This window comes from Triticum dicoccoides, chromosome 7A (genome assembly GCF_002162155.2).
Source record: "Triticum dicoccoides isolate Atlit2015 ecotype Zavitan chromosome 7A, WEW_v2.0, whole genome shotgun sequence".
NCBI classification, from domain to species: Eukaryota; Viridiplantae; Streptophyta; class Magnoliopsida; order Poales; family Poaceae; genus Triticum; species Triticum dicoccoides.
This window is the reverse complement of record NC_041392.1, coordinates 84816615-84835020: the sequence shown is the minus strand read 5'-3', so window position 1 is coordinate 84835020 and position 18406 is coordinate 84816615. Positions and strand designations below refer to the sequence as shown.

General features: G+C 44.5%; 1 long non-coding RNA gene across 3 annotated transcripts; it reads right to left on the bottom strand.

The window, feature by feature from the left end:
* Positions 1–14714: 14714 nt before the first annotated feature.
* LOC119327409 lies at positions 14715–17408 on the bottom strand. 3 transcript variants are annotated; one of them, XR_005158503.1, is made up of 3 exons: positions 16783–17408; positions 15258–15371; positions 14715–15039 (listed from the first exon to the last, which is right to left on the bottom strand). It is a non-coding gene; the product is annotated as an uncharacterized LOC119327409 (long non-coding RNA). The 3 variants fall into 3 exon arrangements; XR_005158505.1 differs by having other exon boundaries at positions 15258–15344; positions 16783–17406; XR_005158504.1 differs by having other exon boundaries at positions 15258–15336; positions 16783–17403.
* Between the last annotated feature and the right edge of the window lie 998 nt (positions 17409–18406).

The window sequence follows — 18406 nt, the reverse complement described above, 5'->3', positions numbered from 1 at the left end:
CTGCTCTCTTCTGTGCCTCTGTTCGAGAGGAAATAAACATCAGTAGTTTCACTGGATTTCTATAATTAAATTCTCATTTTTTGACAAAAGACACAATTCCTGAATTGGTACACAATGAAATTTGTTGAATCAGTTCCATAAACTTGCTGAAGTCGTCGAACTAGCAACATTAAATTCTTAAATATATTTTGAAAGAGACTAATCTCTACTAATAACTAGAGCAGTATACTAAGAGCAAACGACTGGCGCTGTGTTTGGGTCGGCGCGAGCGCCCAACGCTGGCCCAACCCATTTCATCGGCGCGCCAAAAAAAAGTCTTGCAAGCATTTAAAAAATAAATACATGCATTTAATTAAACATAAAAACCGGTTACAAAGCCCGGCGAAAGTCCACATTACATTAATTAACATAAAAAAACTAAAAACTAGACGATGCGCTGCTCTAGGCGTCCTCGTCAGCGGCGACGTCTACGTCGGGGCCGGTGAGGTCGATCAGTGTCGGCGCAGGGTCGGCCCAGGGGAACGCCGTGTTTCAGAGGGCGGCGATGTCGGGCTGCGCCGCCGCTGCCTGGGCTTGGCGCGCCTCCTCTTCGGCCTCGCGCTCGAGCATCTGCAGGCGCTCGCCCTTCCGGCGCTCCTCGGCCAACCGAATGTGGCGCCAGTGGTCGAGGTAGGCCGCCTCCTGCTTCTCCGTCGCCCCGAGCCAGCCCGGCGGAGCGCTAATCCACTCGGGCACTACTCCGGTCCAGGAGTAGCGCTCGAGGTAGGCCGGCTCCTCCGGCTCGGCTTTGGGCGGGAACGGCGGGGTCACCGGCGGCACGACGCAGTCGCCCGTCGCGGAGAGGGCCGTGGCCTCCATCATGGCAGCCTCGAAAGCCGCCTCATCCGCTTCCCTCCACCGCTCCTTCTCCTCGCTCTCCTTAATGACCTCCTGGCAGGCGGCCTCGGCCTCCTGGTCCTCGTCGCGGACGACGAGCGCGGGTGGCGGCAGGCTGCGGTCGACGCCGCGGACGCCGTCTCGCCTCGCCTTCTCGTGCTCGACGGCGAACCATCGAGCCCAGTTGGGTGAGTCGACGGCGTAGTGCGGTTCGGCGCGCTGCTCCGACGTCAGCAACGTCCGCCGGCGCAGCACCTCCTCCACATGGGCCCTCGCCGTCCGCGGCGCCGCCGGCACTGGGATCCTCTCCGGATCCAAATGCTAGTCATGCGGCAGCGTCACGTCGGGGTACGGCAGAGGCACGCGGTGGTGCCGGGGCCACTCGGCCTGATGCAACGACACATTGATGCGCTACCTCTGCCGGGGAGCGTGCGGCGGCGCGGGGAGGGAGGGGGAATGGCGGGCGGAGACCTTGCCCTTGCGGCTGCTGCCGATGCCGGAGAAGAAGCCCATGCTGGCGGTGGCTAGGGTTGTCACCGGCGTGGGGGCAAGGGTGGCCAGATGGGGACGGGGGGCGAGTGGCAGTGGATGAGGACAGCCCCGCCGCACGCCCGGCTTAAAAAAGGACGACTGCTGTCGCTGACATGTGGGCCCAAGGTGGACGGTCGTCATAAATTATGTTGACTGTCGTAGTTGGACGGCCGCCAGGTGGGGACGCGACGGACGGCGAGGAGACGCGCAGCGCGTCCGCGCCGACGCATTTCAGGCGCAAATTTGGGCCGAAAATGGATCGGCGCGGATGCCTGGCGGACACGATTTGAGTTTGGATCGGCGCGTTGGGCCGCCACTTTTGTCCGCGCCGACCCAAACGAACGCGGATAGACGAAATGGATCGCCCCATTGGAGTTGCTCTAAAATCTCCCAAAACTACTGTAGTGTCTTAGATCGCTTGCTAATCTTGCACTAGGTAGGAGGGTTCAGAATTGATGAAACACTACCGTAATAATGCTGATCCTGACAACACCTACCGCGGTGCTTGCATCTTTGCTCCACCATCCCGACTTTTCATGTGAACAGCGTGAACCGCGTTGGGCCAGAATCAGAGTACCTGCATCATCATTGATGACTCGTCATCTCTCCAGCACCACTCTCCCTGTGCTGTGCTGTGCTTGTCCTTCAAACAGGAAGATGCACATGGCTGGTAGATGAGAACTGACTTGACTGCTGCATGCGGCCACCGGGAAGATGCCTGGTAAATGTGGACGCAAAAGCATGAATGCTGGTTTTTAGGTGAAAAGTAAATAACGGGAGGCGCTCCTATGTGTCAAGACTGTGTATCTGACTGGGGCGGTAAGTTCAAATCCTTAGGGAAACATCATTCACTAGAGTCACGTTCTTTACTGAATATGAGCTCTATCATGCGTCAGGAGTAGAAATAATGCTTTTTGGGCCGTCTAGCAAGTGTTCCTTACCAAATTAGTAACCCATGAGGTGAAAGGCTTATTTTGCCGGCTGTTTTCAACCAACGAAAAGTCTGTAGTTACTGAAGTATATCAACTGGAAGTTACGTAGTTGCATTTTATTTCCTTGTAACTTTTGTCCAACAAAACATTGAACTTTTGGACATCCAAACAATGTAACTTACATTACATGTGATCAGACACCCCCTAATGGTGCGTTAGGTCAATTCAACAGTACTAAAATGTCAACGCATCGGAGAGGGAAATACTACGATGCCACTGGAAGTTTGGACAGCATGGTGCATCAATCGATCGATACATCAGAGCAACTGGATTTTGGATTGCTTCGATCGATCAATAGTTCAATACATCAGAGCAACTGAATTTTGGACATCATCAATTCAATCGATCAATACATCAGAGTAACTCGATTTTGTAAAGCAACTGCATTTTGGACCACTCTATATACATCAGGATCATAGATCAACAGAGATGAAAAGGGACAAGATCGGGGATGGTCGATGGTGCGGTCACCTTGCTCGCTGCCGTCGATTGAAACGGCGTCAAACGGCTTTGCATGAGTGACCGCGTGGGTGCCGCCATGCCCGTGCCGGTGAGTGCCTCGCTGGTGGTCGGTGGAGGGCCTGGAGGTGAGCCTCTGATGGGAAGAGGCGAAGTCCGGGAGCTGGGATACGACAGCCTTACCCGCTCGTCCTCGGTGCGCTCGACGAGGAAAAAGGAGAGCCACGATCGGCGGCGACCCCCGTCGGAGCCGAGCCCGACGCGCCCTGCTTCGGGGGCTTATGGGCGTGGCAAGGAGGCAGGAGGGACACGATGAGAGGGCCGACTACGGTATGGGAGACGGCTGCGACTGGTGCGAAGACGGCGGCGACTGGCGCGGAGAGGACGGCAGGATGGGCGTTAGCGGCGGCGGCGGCGGCGGCAGCAGCAGGAAGAGCGGCGCCCGGAATGGGCCGTCGCAGCAGGGACTGCAGGAATTGAGCAATTTTTTCCTTTCGTTTCTTCTCACATTTTTGCTTTATTTATTTTACCTCTGGTTATAGTTCGAAATATTCCAAATATATCTATTATAAAAATAAATTTACATACATAATTTAAATGTGTATAGAAAAATGTTTCTAGTGTATACAGAAAATGTACAATGTGTATGAAAAAAATAGACATCAAAACATATATCAAATATTAATCATGTATTTAAAAAATGTTCAACATGCATAAAAATGTTCCTGGTGATACAAAAAAGTAAATATGAATGAAAAAAGTAGACATCAAAACATATATATGGAAAAAATGAATCAAGTATTTAAAATATGTTTCAAATGTATATGAAAAATGTTGATAGCATACAAATATCTTTGTGACATTTTTAAAATGTTCACACATTTCACAAAAATGTATAAAAAAATTATAAAAAATGTTAATCATGCATTTGGATAATGTTAAACGTATATCAAATAAATGTTTCAGATGTATATGAAAAAATTAGAATGTTTATCAAGAAAGTAAACATCAAACTCGTATTTCAATGAAATGTTAATGATTGTATTTTAAAAATGCTAATCATGTATTAACAAATGTTAAACATGTATAAAAGTATTCTTAATGTATATGAAAAATGTAGATGTAAAAGACATTTGTTTAAAAAATGTTAATTGTGTAATTTAAAAATATTAACGTGTATAAAAATAAATGTTTCACATGTGCATGAAAAATGTACGTAGAAAACCGAGGAAAAAGATACAGACAACACATAGAAAAAAACCATCAAGAAGGGTCTAAAAGCGAAGATAAACAGATGAAAAGCATAAAGGAACAATACATACAAGGAAAGAAAGAAAGAACCCAACGAAAACCAAAGAAATATGGTGAAAAAGAAACGAAATGAAGAAAACCGAAGAAAGAAAGAAAGAAAGAAAACAAAAACATGAAGAAAAAGGAAGAAGAAAACCAGTAAAAACTGAGAAAAAACAAATCAAGACAAATAAAGAAAACATAAGTGATAACAAAAAGAAATTAAGGAAACCAATGAAAACATTAAAAGAAATGATGAAAGGAACAAAAGAAAGCGAAAAAATCCCAAAGAAAACAGGAGCATAGCGAACGTACAACGAGCGAATCCTTACGCTAATGGACCGGCCTGCTCGCACTTCTTCTAACACGAGAGCGTTCATTTTCTCTTAGCTTTCTTTTTCTGCGTGAAAAACTTTCGATCTATTCATATCAACTGTTAAGTTAATACAAAGAATATTTATAAGTAAAAAATATACATCTAGGTCCGTAAACCACCTAACGATGATTAAAAGCACCGAAATGAGCCGAAGGCACGTCGCCGTCATCGCCTCTCTTTCACCAAAGCAGGGCAAACCTTATTGTAGTAGACAGTCGGCAAGTTGTTGTGCTAAGCCCCCATAGGACCAGCGTGGCAAGATTGCAACCGTCATCGATGAAGAGAAGCGAATGTGTGCACCTATGCCGGAGAACTAATTTTGGCGCTCCGGTCATACTTGCACGATTAGAATTGCCCTATGTTATGCTCGTTAAGATCCGGGAATTCAAACATGTCAATCTGAATAAATAACTCGAGACAAAAAACACGGAACAAAAATCTTAGATGCACAAGAAAGTTTTTTTCTCGAAAAGGAGGAGTCCCCGGCCTCTGCATCAGAACAATGCATACGGCCATATTTATTAATAAGCAAATAAGTTCAACACAGGTCTTGATGTCTCAAACAAGAGAACAGAAAATGCTCACAAAGAACAAAAAAGTAAAAGTAAAGCCACAACCGGATGGCATAAGAAAGATAGGAAAACTAATTTCCTATCATATTACATAACTGCCATTCAAACCGGTTTAAAATAGCCCTTGCTACCATCTCCCATCGGATAGATCCAGTAACCATACGCTCCCTGGCCTCCATCAGGGTGAGTAGCGACCACATACGGATAAACGCAGTGGCTCGGAAGATAACCTGCAAAAAATGAATATTTGTTGTTCTGTTAAATACCAAATCATTTCTGCAGTTCCAGACTGCCCATAATAAAGCACATACTCCTACACGAATGTGTCTCACTGTTTCGGAATCTATCCCATCAAGCCACGTCCCAAATAACGTGTTGATAGTATTCGTAGGAGTAATATTAAAGGCTATGTGAACCATCCGCCATAAATTTTTTGCCAACGGGCAGTCGAGAAAGAGGTGTTTAATGGATTCATCCCGACCACAAAAACTACATCTTGTAGATCTAGTCCAGTTGCGTTTTGCCAAGTTGTCCTTAGTTAAATTGACTTGTTTATGTGTAAACCACATAAACACTTTAACTTTCAAAGGTACTTTGACTTTCCAAACGTGTTTCGAACTAGGAACAGAGCTAGAGTTGATAACATCCATATACATGGATTTAACCGTAAACTCTCCATTCCTAGTTAGCTTCCATCACAACTGATCCGGTCGTGGAGAAAACTGAACATCCATCAGTCTTCTCACAAGATGGAGCCAGACTTCCCAACGGTTTCCGGCTAGCGTCCTCCTGAAGTGAATATTGAGAGGAGTGGACTGAAGTACTGTCGCAACGTAAGCGTCTCTTCGTTGAACAATGCTATAAAGTGAAGGATATTGAAGCGTGAGGGGTGTTTCCCCTAGACATGTATCCTCCCAGAATCTCGTAGAGGTACCGTTTCCGACTATAAACTTTGTCCTATTGCAAAAAACGAATTTAACTCTCATCAGTCCTTTCCAAAAAGACGAGTCCGTCGGCCTCACTGTCACCTGGGACAAAGTTTTGGAATGAAGGTACTTATTACGCAGAATCTGCGCCCATGTGGCCTCCGTCTCTACAGATAACTTATACAGCCACTTGCTGAGAAGACATCTGTTCTTCACCTCAAGATTTTCGATACGTAGACCCCCTTGGTCTTTCGGTCGACAAATAACATCCCATTTAGTGAGTCTGTATTTTCGCTGAAGTTCATCACTCTGCCAGCAGAAGCGGGAACGATAGAAGTCCAGCCTTTTCCGAACTCTAACTGGTACCTCGAAAAAGGACAAGAGAAACATGGGCATACTCGTGAGAACCGAATTAATAAGAATTAATCAGCCTCCGTACGACATTAGCTTGCTGAGGGATTCCTGGATTAGGGGGTATCCGGATAGCCGGACTATATCCTTTGGCCGGACTGTTGGACTATGAAGATACAAGATTGAAGACTTCGTCTCGTGTCCGAATGGGACTCTCCTTGGCGTGGAAGGCAAGCTTGGCGATACGGATATGAAGATCTCCTCCCGTGTAACCGACTCTGTGTAACCCTAGCCCCCTCCGGTGTCTATATAAACCGGAGGGTTTAGTCCGTAGGACAACAACAATCATACCATAGGCTAGCTTCTAGGGTTTAGCCTCTACGATCTCGTGGTAGATCAACTCTTGTACTACTCATATCATCAAGATCAATCAAGTAGGAAGTAGGGTATTACCTCCATAGAGAGGGCCCGAACCTGGGTAAACATCGTGTCCCCTGCCTCCTGTTACCATTTGCCTTAGATGCACAGTTCAGGACCCCCTACCCGAGATCCGCCAGTTTTGACATCGACATTGGTGCTTTCATTGAGAGTTCCACTGTGCCGTCGCCGTAAGGCTTGATGGCCCCTTCGATCATCGGTAACGATGCGGTCCAGGGTGAGGTCTTCCTCCCCGGACAGATCTTTGTATTCGGCGGCTTTGCACTGCGGGCCAACTCGTTTGGCCATCTGGAGCAGATCGAGAGCTACGCCCTGGCCACCAGGTCAGGTTCGGAAACTTGAATTACACTGCCGATATCCGCGATGACTTGATCTTTGACGGACTCGGGCCCATGCCAGGTGTGCCGCACGATCACGACAGGCATGATATAGCTCTGTCGTCAGACAATGTTCGGGAAATCACGCCAGCAACTACTCCGGCCCTCAATCTGGAACAGTTTACGCCATCCGAGGACGGGCGGATAGACCCCGCGTTGGAGGCTGCACCCTCAATGGCGATAGAGCCGAATATTGACCTTACCTATAGCGACCAGACCTCAAACAGTATGATCTCTGTGCTCGGGTGTTATCCCTGGATCAGTAATGCTGACACCACACAGTACTTGAAGGATTTATAACAGAGTAGCAATCACACACTTATTACATCGAATGTCTCAAAAGAGAACTTATTACAATAAATATGGCTTAAGGCCATCTAATACGATAACAACGGAAAACTTGGAAGATAAGCGAGTCCATCAACTCCAACGGCATCACTGAGTATAGAACCACGACCTAAAAGGCACCTTACTCGTCGTCTGAAAAGTCTGCAACATGAAACGTTGCAGCCCGAAAACGGGTCAGCACATGGAATATGCTGGCAATGTAACACATAGAGAGTAATGAAAGATCAAAGCTATACTACATGCATATATGGTTGGTGGAAAGCTCTATGGTTACAGTTTTTGTGTAAAGCCAGTTTTTCCCTATTGCAAAGGAATAAATTTTATTTAACTATCATGGTGGTTGTTAAACATTGAGAATGGTTGAAAGCATCCTCAATCCCAATTAAAGTAATCATCATTAAAAAAACAACAATATTAATTTAGAGTAACATGATGAGATTCACATGATATCCAAGTACTAGATACTCAAAACGTCCATAACCGGGGACACGGCTAATCATGATTAGTTTGTACACTCTGCAGAGGTTTGCGCACTTTTTCCCACAAGACTCGATCACCTCCGTTGGATTTCTCGCACTACATCGTGTTTGAGAAATGGATCACTGAGACACAGTCTTTCAGAAGCGCTAGCACCTTACGATGGATAGACCGATACACCTACTTTCCCCTACATCTCCTAGTCTACCCTATAAGAGTTCGCACGACTTAATCAACTATGTCAGAGCCCGTAATAGCTTGTGGCTGCACACGGAAGTTTCTAGTATGAATAATCTCATGATCCCTTTGGGCCTGGGTGGCGGTCCATAAAGAAAAACAACAGGCAATCCTGGAATACCCAGGTACCTCAATCCACCCAGATGTGTGTTTAAGTTGCCACCTTAGATAAACCATTAATTAACAAACTCACATCTGTCATGGATATCACTCACCCAATCCACGTCTACTAGCATAGCATGGCATAAAGCAAAACGTAGAAGTAACTCCCAAAGGTTTGATAATAAAACAGGTAATAGGTACTACCTCAACAACTTCTCATCCCACAATTTAATTAGATCCTAATCATGCAATGTTTGAGGATTGATCTAATGCAATAAAACTGGATAGTAAAGAGGTATGATCAAAGTGTTACTTGCCTTGCTGATGATCCGCGAAACCTAGAGATTCGAAGTAACAGGCGGCGCACTCCGGGTACTCTATCGCAGACAAACAAACAAGCATACAACAAGTACTCAATCTAATGCACAGGTAAAACTCAAATAAGAGATCTAACCAGAAAGTTTAACTTAAGAACTCCGGTTTGCAAAAGGAATCAAATCGAACGAAGCAACGAAAGTCAAACGGCGAAAGAAAACAACTTCGTTCTACTAATCTGGATCTAAGTCAAATTTTACAGAAGCAAAAACTTGTTTAAGTTGGTTAAACGAAAAGAGGATTTCGAGACGAATTTCCAGGCGCTTGAATCGCCTGATTCCGATAAACGAGCGAAAAGTTATACTAAAACGAAAATCGGATCAGAAATCGCGATCAGAAAATAATCGCGAAAAATCCGAGAAAAAGAAAAACGACGAACGGATTAACGAACGAACATTCGTTATCCGGATCTAAACGACGAACACATTCGTTAAAACGAACGAACGAGCGAACGCTTGCTAATTAGACTAAACCGGAAAAAAAACGAAAATAAAAAAAACGGAAACTAAAAAAACCGACGAAAAGCCAAACGGTTTTTTCGAGAAAAACCGGCGACGCGGAAAACGAGGCACCTCAGGCGGCGGGTCAACGAGGCGACAGGCGGCGGCTCCGGCGAGGCGGCGGCGTCGGGCGGCGGCGGCGGGCGGCATGGGCGGCGGTGGGCGGCGGGGTGCGGGGCTCGAGGCGCGGGCGGCTAGGGTTTCGGCCCGGGGCTGGGCGGTGTCCGGGTCAGACACGGCCCGTAGGTCGGTTGCGTTTTTTTTCTTCAAAAAAATAATAACTCGCAAAAATACAAATAAAAGAAATACTAAACGGACTTCAAAAATCCCGAAATAAATTTTCCCCGACTTCTAAAATCAAGCCGGACAAAGTGAACATTTATTTGGGGCCTAAATGCAATTTTGAAAAACGCATATTTTTCCTAAATTCAAATAAAATATCGAAAAACTCCAAAATAAAATCTTGTTTGATTTTATTATTAAATCCTCAATGTTTCTTTATTTTGGGAAAGTCATTTTGTTCCCTCTCTCATATTTTTGTAATAGAAATAATTGATGATAAAATAAATAAAATCAAATGACCCTATTCTCAAAATTTGAGAAAACTCAAATATGAAAATAACGAAATCGCCAACTCTCTCCTTGGGTCCTTGAGTTGCGTAGAATTTCTAGGATCAAAACCAAAAGCAAATAAAATGTGCTATGCATTGATGATCTAATGTATAACATTCCAAATTGAAAAATTTGGGATGTTACAAACCTACCCCCCTTAAGATGAATCTCGCCCTCGAGATTCGGGTTGGGTAGAAAATAGATGAGGGTGGTCCTTCAACAAATCTTCCTCTCGCTCCCAGGTGGCTTCATCCTCCATGTGGTGGCTCCACTGAACCTTACAAAACTTGATAACCTTGTTGCAGGTGACTCGGCTGGCAAACTCGAGAATCTTGACTGATTTCTCCTCATAGGTCAAATTGTTATCCAACTGAATTGCTTCTAATGGCACTGTGTCTCTCAAAGGTATGTCAGCCATCTCCGTGTGGCACTTCTTCAACTGGGAAACGTGGAACACATCATGAAATCCTGACAATCCTTCGGGCAATTCCAACTTGTAGGCCACTTCTCCCATACGTTCCAAAACTCGATATGGTCCTACAAATCGGGGCACTAACTTTCTCTTAACTCCAAAGCGCTTAATTCCTCGTAGTGGAGACACTCGAAGGTAAACTCGGTCTCCTACTTCGTAAATTGTCTCCTTGCGTTTAGAATCTGCGTAGCTCTTCTGCCTGGACTGGGCTACCTTGAGCCTATCGCGAATCAACTTCACCTTCTGTTCAGACTCCTTAATCAAATTAGGTCCAAACAATTGGCGGTCTCCAACTTCATCCCACGACAACAGTGTCCTGCACCTCCTTCCGTACAAGGCTTCAAAAGGGGCCATCTTCAAACTGGATTGATAGCTGTTGTTGTAAGAGAATTCTGCATATGGCAAATTGTCGTCCCAACTAGATCCATAATCTAGCGCACAAGCTCTCAGCATATCCTCCAAAATCTGATTGATTCTCTCGGTCTGTCCATCTGTCTGTGGATGAAAAGTTGTGCTGAACTCTAGCCTGGTACCTAAAGTTTCATGCAACTGATTCCAGAACTTTGAGGTAAACTGGGTTCCTCTGTCTGATACGATACTCCTCGGAACTCCATGCAAACATACGATCCTGGTCATGTATATCTTTGCCAACTTAGCACTGGTGTAAGTGGTCTTTACCGGGATGAAATGAGCTACTTTCGCCAACCGATCAACTACAACCCAAATCTAGTCATAGCCTGAACGGGTCCTGGGTAATCCCGTGATAAAATCCATGCCTAGCTTATCCCACTTCCATTCGGGTATCGGCAATGGCTGTAACAATCCTGCTGGCTTCTGATGCTCTGCCTTTACTCTCTGACATACATCACAAACTGCTACATACTCCGCAATATCTTTCTTCATTCCGGTCCACTAGAAAGTATCCTTCAAATCCAAATACATCTTGGTATTTCCTGGGTGAATCGAATATGATAAATCATGTGCCTCTTGCAGAATCAACTTCCTGATCTCCGGGTCATTGGGCACATAAACACGGTCTTCAAACCATAGGGTGTCGTGCTCATCCTCACGAAATCCTTTAGCCTTTCCTTCACTCATTTTTCCCTTTATAGAGGCAATCTCCTTGTCAGTCTTCCAAGCTTCTCTGATTCTATCCATCAAAGTTGACTGAATCTCCAATGCTGCTACATAGCCTCTCGGAACTATTTCCAAACATAGCTCACGAAGATCCTCGGCTAACTCCTTTGGTATTTCTCCTATCATTAGTGTATTGACATGGCTCTTACGGCTCAATGCGTCAGCTACTACATTAGCCTTTCCGGAATGGTAATGCAATCTCATATCGTAATCCTTGATGAGCTCCAACCATCTCCTTTGTCTGAGGTTTAATTCCTTCTGTGTGAAGATGTACTTCAAACTCTTGTGATCCGTGTACACCTCATAATGGTTTCCAATGAGAAAATGTCTCCATGTTTTCAATGCATGCACTACGGCTGCTAACTCCAAATCATGTGTGGCATAATTTAATTCGTGAGGTTTCAGTTGTCGCGAAGCATACGAAACAACTCTTCCCTCCTGCATAAGCACTGCTCCAAGTCCTCGACATGAAGCGTCGCAATACACCTCATAATCCTTGGTCTGATCTGGCAGAATTAACACTGGTGAGGTAACCAATCGTTTCTTCAACTCCTGGAAACTTGCCTCACACTCCTCAGTCCATATGAACTTAGTATCCTTCTTCAGAAACTCCGTCATAGGCTTTGCAATCTTTGAGAAGTTCTCAATAAATCTCTGGTAGTATCCTGCGAGTCCAAGGAAACTCCGGATCTCTCCAACTGTTGTTGGTGCTTCCCAATTTGTCACAGTGATAACTTTTGTGGGATCAACTGCTATTCCTTCTCCGGATATAATGTGTCCGAGGAATCCTACTTCCTTCAACCAAAACTCACATTTGCTGAACTTGGCATATAGCTGATGTTCTCTGAGCTTCTCAAGTACCAAACGGAAATGTTCTTTATGCTCCTCTTCATTCTTCGAGTAAACCAGAATATCATCAATGAACACCACGACAAACTTATCCAAAAACTCCATAAACACTTTGTTCATCATGTTCATAAAATAGGCAGGTGCGTTAGTCAGACCAAATGACATAACAGTATACTCATACAGCCCGTACCTGGTGGTAAAAGCTGTCTTAGGTATGTCCTGCTCTCGAATCTTCAATTGATGGTACCCCGATCGCAAATCGATCTTAGAAAACACTTTAGCTCCTTGCAATCGATCAAACAGATAATTGATCATTGGTAGCGGGTACTTGTTCTTGATCGTTACTTCATTCAACCCACGATAATCAACAACCATCCTTAACGATCCATCCTTTTTCTCCACTAGAAGTACTGGTGATCCCCAAGGCGAAGAACTTGGGCGAATATAACCTTTATCCAGTAACTCCTTAATCTGCTTCTTAATCTCCACCAAATCCTTTGCGGGCATCCTGTATGGTCTCTTTGATATTGGCCCTGTGCCTGGCAAAAGCTCAATCAAAAACTCAATATCTCTATCCGGTGGCATGCCTGGCAACTCTTCTGGAAATACGTCAGGGTAATCTTTTACCACTGGTACTTCCTCCTGCACAACTCCTAATAAGGAATTTACTTGTGTCCTATTTGGCGCATGCCGGGATACATACTTGATCCTTCTTCCTTCTGGCGTCGTAAGCAAAATTGTCTTACTGGCGCAATCGATGTTTCCCCCATACGTCGATAGCCAATCCATATCGAGAATTACATCCAAACCTTGGGATTCCAGAACAATTAAATCTGTTGGGAAAACATGCCTTCCTATACTTAATGGCACTTGGAAACATCCTTGACTGGCCATATACTCCGCTCCTGGTGAGCTTACTAACATGGGTGTTTAAAGAACCTTAGTGGGCAGGTTATACTTATCCACAAATCCCCTTGATATGTATGAATGTGATGCACCAGTATCAAAAAGAACGAGTGCAGTAAATGACTTAACCAAAACTTACCTATTACTGCATCAGGCTGAGCTTCAACCTCCTCCATGTTAACGTGGTTCACTTGTCCCCTGTTGAAAGGGTTCGGCTTCTTTCCAGAGCTTCCATTGCTATTCTGGCCTTCAGGACATTCATTGGCATAATGTTCGGTTTTCTGACACTTAAAGTAGGTGACTTGACTCAGGTCTCTCTTGGCTGGGGTTGATGGGGTGATACGGTTCTGGCCGTTGATTCCTCCATTCCCATTACCATTCTTGGGGCCATTATGGTTGTGCGAGCCATCTCCTCCATGGGTATGCTGAAAATGAACTCCCGGTTTAGGGGTAAGACGGGGCTTCTGCTGAGCTCCTGAGTTGTACTTCCCCTGTCTATACTTCCTCTTGCGGTTTTCAATCTGCTGCTGCTTCCCCTCAATCATAAGAGCACGGTCTACCAACTCCTGGTAGTTGTTGAAGCTTGCTACCATCAACTGCATACTCAGCTCGTCATTCAGTCTTTCCAGAAACTTCTCCTGCTTAGCTGCATCTGTAGCAACGTCGTCTGGGGCATAACGTGCTAGTTTACTAAAGTCATCCACATACTGGCCAACTGTCCGTCCTCCTTGGCGCAAGTTGCGAAACTCATGCTTCTTCATGGCCATAGCTCCTGCTGAAACATGGGCAGTATGGAAAGCTTGCTGAAACTGATCCCATGTGACCGTGTCTACAAGGTAAGTGGCTGTAAAATTCTCCCACCATGCTGCTGCGGGTCCTTCAAGCTGATGTGCGGCAAATTTCACTTTTCCCCATCTGTACATCCTGCAGTGGTCAACTCCCTCCCTGTCTTGCGGAGCCAATCATCTGCTACTATCGGCTCGGTGCTATTGGAGAACACCGGCGGATTCAGCCTAAGAAAACGGGTTAAGTGATCACACTACAAGAGATCGGGCCTACTATGACGAGCCAAAGAATGTCGTGGAATGTCAAAAAATGTCATGAAATACACTACAGTGACAATTTATCAGCGTCACGAGCATCGTCACAGAATCCCCGTCACAGATTACTCATAGTGACAGCGCGCACACTAAATGTCGTTCAAAATGGGACCTTCGATGACGTTTTCTACAATGTCATGGACTTGGTATTCCTGTGACGGCCAATAAATGTCACATGCTGTATGAAAATATGCCATGCAATGTCAAAGCAACGTCACTGATGTGATTCACATCAGCATAGCTGTAAACGTCCGAATTGTTTTCATTGAACTAGCATAATATTCATTGATTGAGTTGACATCATCATGAGATATTTAATTCATTTCAAAACTTAATTACAATGAACAACCAAATCCAGTATATTCCAAATGCATAATATATAAATAAATTAGATCAAAATCACATTATAAGTTTAAATAAAAGACAAATCACATTATAAGTGCAATCATCTTAGCCAAATTCACAAGTTTTAGCACTCGCTACAATAGACAAGTTGCAAAGTACCATTTAGATAACCACAAATCAGTCACACAGGTTTGGACTCAGACTAAAGTTGCTTGAGCACTTGAGAGAAAAAGCCATTAGTTTATCCATTTCATGTTGCTTCTTTCCCCCGGCTTCACTCTTGTCTTGTTGGCTCTTCTTCACAGCTTCAAATTCTTCTTGTTGTTTCTTCTCCATCTCTTCAAGCACTCTCTCTTGTGCTTCAAGTCTCACAATTAAGTCCTCCCAATGCCTATGAATTAGCGAAACACAATAGCATTGCATCTTCATTAGATGAAGAAAAAACACAACAATGTATCAAATTAGGAATCTAAAATAGAAAAGTACATTATTAAATGTCTTAGGCATGCATGCGGAAGGGCCAATAAAACAATAAACCCATAAATTAGTTATAATGGTTAAAGAACATGCATAACCAAGAGCTAGAGTTATAATGGATAAAGAACTTACAATATGTGCATCCCTTGGCCTAGCATACGCATCAACCATGCCTTTATCTTCCTCAAGAAATGCCATCCTTTCCCTCAATCTACAAAACTAGTAGCATGATTGTAGTATGTGAAGCTGCAAAAGATGACAGGGAATAGAACCAAATGAATTGCCAAAATACCTTCCATCCTATGGTTATCAACACAAACTAAATCAATTTTGCTTAAATTTGTTTGGAATTGGACCTTAACCGATGTAGCCATTCTACAACCATTCTACATGTGAATATTTACTTTCCTAATGCACACATGAATGTGATAAAGTAACAAACTTAGAATGCAAATATAAGCATGGGCGAAGCTAGGATTTAGACATGAGGAGGTGAAGCAAAATATGATCGCATAAAAGATAAAACATCACATAATATCTGGTATCAATTATTGTTTGTGTCCTTCCCTTCGTTCTTGTGTCATAACAAAGTTATGTAAGGATGTGCCAACTGTAAGTTTTGTATTTTTATTTTGGCATTTTTCTGTCTTTGGATTAACATCCAACCATTAGGGCCTCAGCTCACCCATATTAAACAAACACGAACTAAGTTTGCTCCAACATTAGAATTGGATTGTTAACTCAAGCATGAATTATATGCTAACAAATGCGCAAGTAAGTGAATGGGTATTGATTGAATTTAGACTAATCAGAATTACCAGACGCGGATTAAAAAGATATACACCAAATTAGTGATTCATTTTGCTGCTATTATGCAATGTATGAGGAAAACCAGATTAGTAGATTAAAATTCATACTGAAATGAACTAGCTACTAGTAGGTCTGTGCACCTATATACATTCAGATTTAAAGATCAATCTACTTGGGAAAAATCAGCTTGGCATCGCGACAGCATTAGAGCCCCCCGTGACTAGCACCGTAGCAGCTGGCGTAAAATCCATCGGCGACGTGCGGTGCTCACTCATACACGAATAGGGCAAATCCACTTTCACAATGATGGGCCCATCGATCTGAGTTAACGTGCGGTGCTAGGCTTTTTTAGAGAAACTACGACGCTGGGTCATGAGCAACGAGATGGAGAAGCTAAATACAGCAATAGCTTAATCATTGGCTTTTTTTAGTGGGGCCTTGGTGCATACATAGAACCATTAGTATACGGTGATTAATTCGTATCCTACTGATATTACGTGCTCCAATTCATTGAGGGGGGCGAATCATTAGGGGCTCCGCCCTTGAATACAGGTTGCACTAGTATAATATATTTCTCAAAGTGATGATACTAAAACTGATGTACTGCACAAACAAACTGCTGGAATATTTCTGCTTGGCACATAAAAAGTGTCCCCAAATCACAGAAGGTGCTGATCTATATATCACAAAATTCTAGCAGTATGAATTAAGTGTTCATTAACTTATGGTAAGCTAATTAGTTCACAAATTTCACATCACCTAGTTCATCAGTAGATCAAAACATCAAAAGTTCACTCAATATCCTAAAAAAGGGGGGAAATAGACAGAGAAAAAGGGATCTCCTCACCATGCGCGGGTGGAGTCCCTGGACGACTGATCCGACAGTGAGGCGGGTAGGGGGTGGCCGTGGAAGACGGCCATCGTCGTGACGGTGGTGGCGGATCTAGTCGTCGTGGAGGTTGGCCTTGCCCACTGTGGTGGCTGACGACGACCATCAGACGCCGGGAGGCGGGGGGAGCGCGGGAAGGAGGTGTCCGTCGTGGCAGGGCTGCACCTCCGCTCCCACCGCGGTGGACGTTGGAGGAGGGCCACGAAGGTAGTGACGCGTGCGTCAACGTGCTGGAGGGGTCGGCCGCGTTCCGGAGCGCAGCGTCGGGGAAGAAACGCGGGAGCTGCTGCGAAGATAACGCCATGGACGAGCGTCCCGAGAGCGTCGAGAAGAGCAGGCGCACGGCGGGCTCTTCCTCCCGGCCCGACTGTCGCCGTTGCAGGAGGCTTCCTCGGGGACCCGATGGCGGCGGTGGCTGCAGTTGTTGCGTCGATGGTGGGGGCGGCGGAGGTGGACGGGAGTGGGAACGTGGGAGAGGAGCGGCGAAGGGGATTGGAAGATTGGATCGGGATTGAGAAACCAAGAGGACGGTGCGAGATTGGATCGCTCCAAAAATAATTGCCAACCCCGCCTAGCAAATTAAAATCAGTTTGGGTTTCCATTCTTTCCGCGCCGGAGAGCAAATCTACTTGGAACGATTCTTAAAAAAAGGGGTTTGGCACGCTCACGTCAAAAAAAATAGTGGGGTTTTTTAACACAAAAAATAGTATGTGTATAATATTTTTTTTGCGGGCATGTACGTGTATAATCTGATCTTTTTTTTGCGATCAGTGTATAATCTGATCACCTGATCAAAAGATTAAAAAACGTCACGTACCTTGTACCATGTATATAATCTGATAAAATAAAAGTAAAAAACATGTACGAGGTCCCATGTATATGTAATCTGATAAAATAAAAATAAAAAGCATGTACCACGTACCATGTATCATGTATGTTGTGTTCCTGTATATTCCCTTTTTTGAGATAGAACGAAACAACTACAGCGCCATATTCATGGGTTCACGAACAACACGAATAAGCTTTTTTCTTGCCACTACTTTTTTGTATTATATTGAACAAAAATAATTGCATCGCTTACCACGTGACATAAATGTGGTAAGCAACCCAAACTATTAAAAAATTTGCATCGCTCAATAACCTATGAAATTACCATGGCAGGTCCAACCACCAGCATTCAGACATGGGTCCTATTTCTCAAAAAAAATCACACATGGGTCACACAAAAAATACGCTGATGCGTGGGTCCTACTGCTCAATAACCCGTGAAGCTTCTATGGTGGGTTCCACTGCTAGTAGTTACACGATGAAAAAAAATGAGCGTCACATAGTTGTAATAATCAGTGACTGTAGTAGGTCATCATGGAAATTATGAAAACGTCATAGAAATTGGCAGCCAGGTGGCACTCAGCTGCTTAGGTAATTCAATGACATTAACCGTCACTGTTTTTACAACAATCAGTGACGCGACCTCCAAAACATCACACATTAGATATTTTTGTGATGTTGTCAACCATCGTCACAAGGATTTTCGTCACAGTATCTCAATTTTTTTGTAGTGTCTGCCGATGGTGGCGGCGCT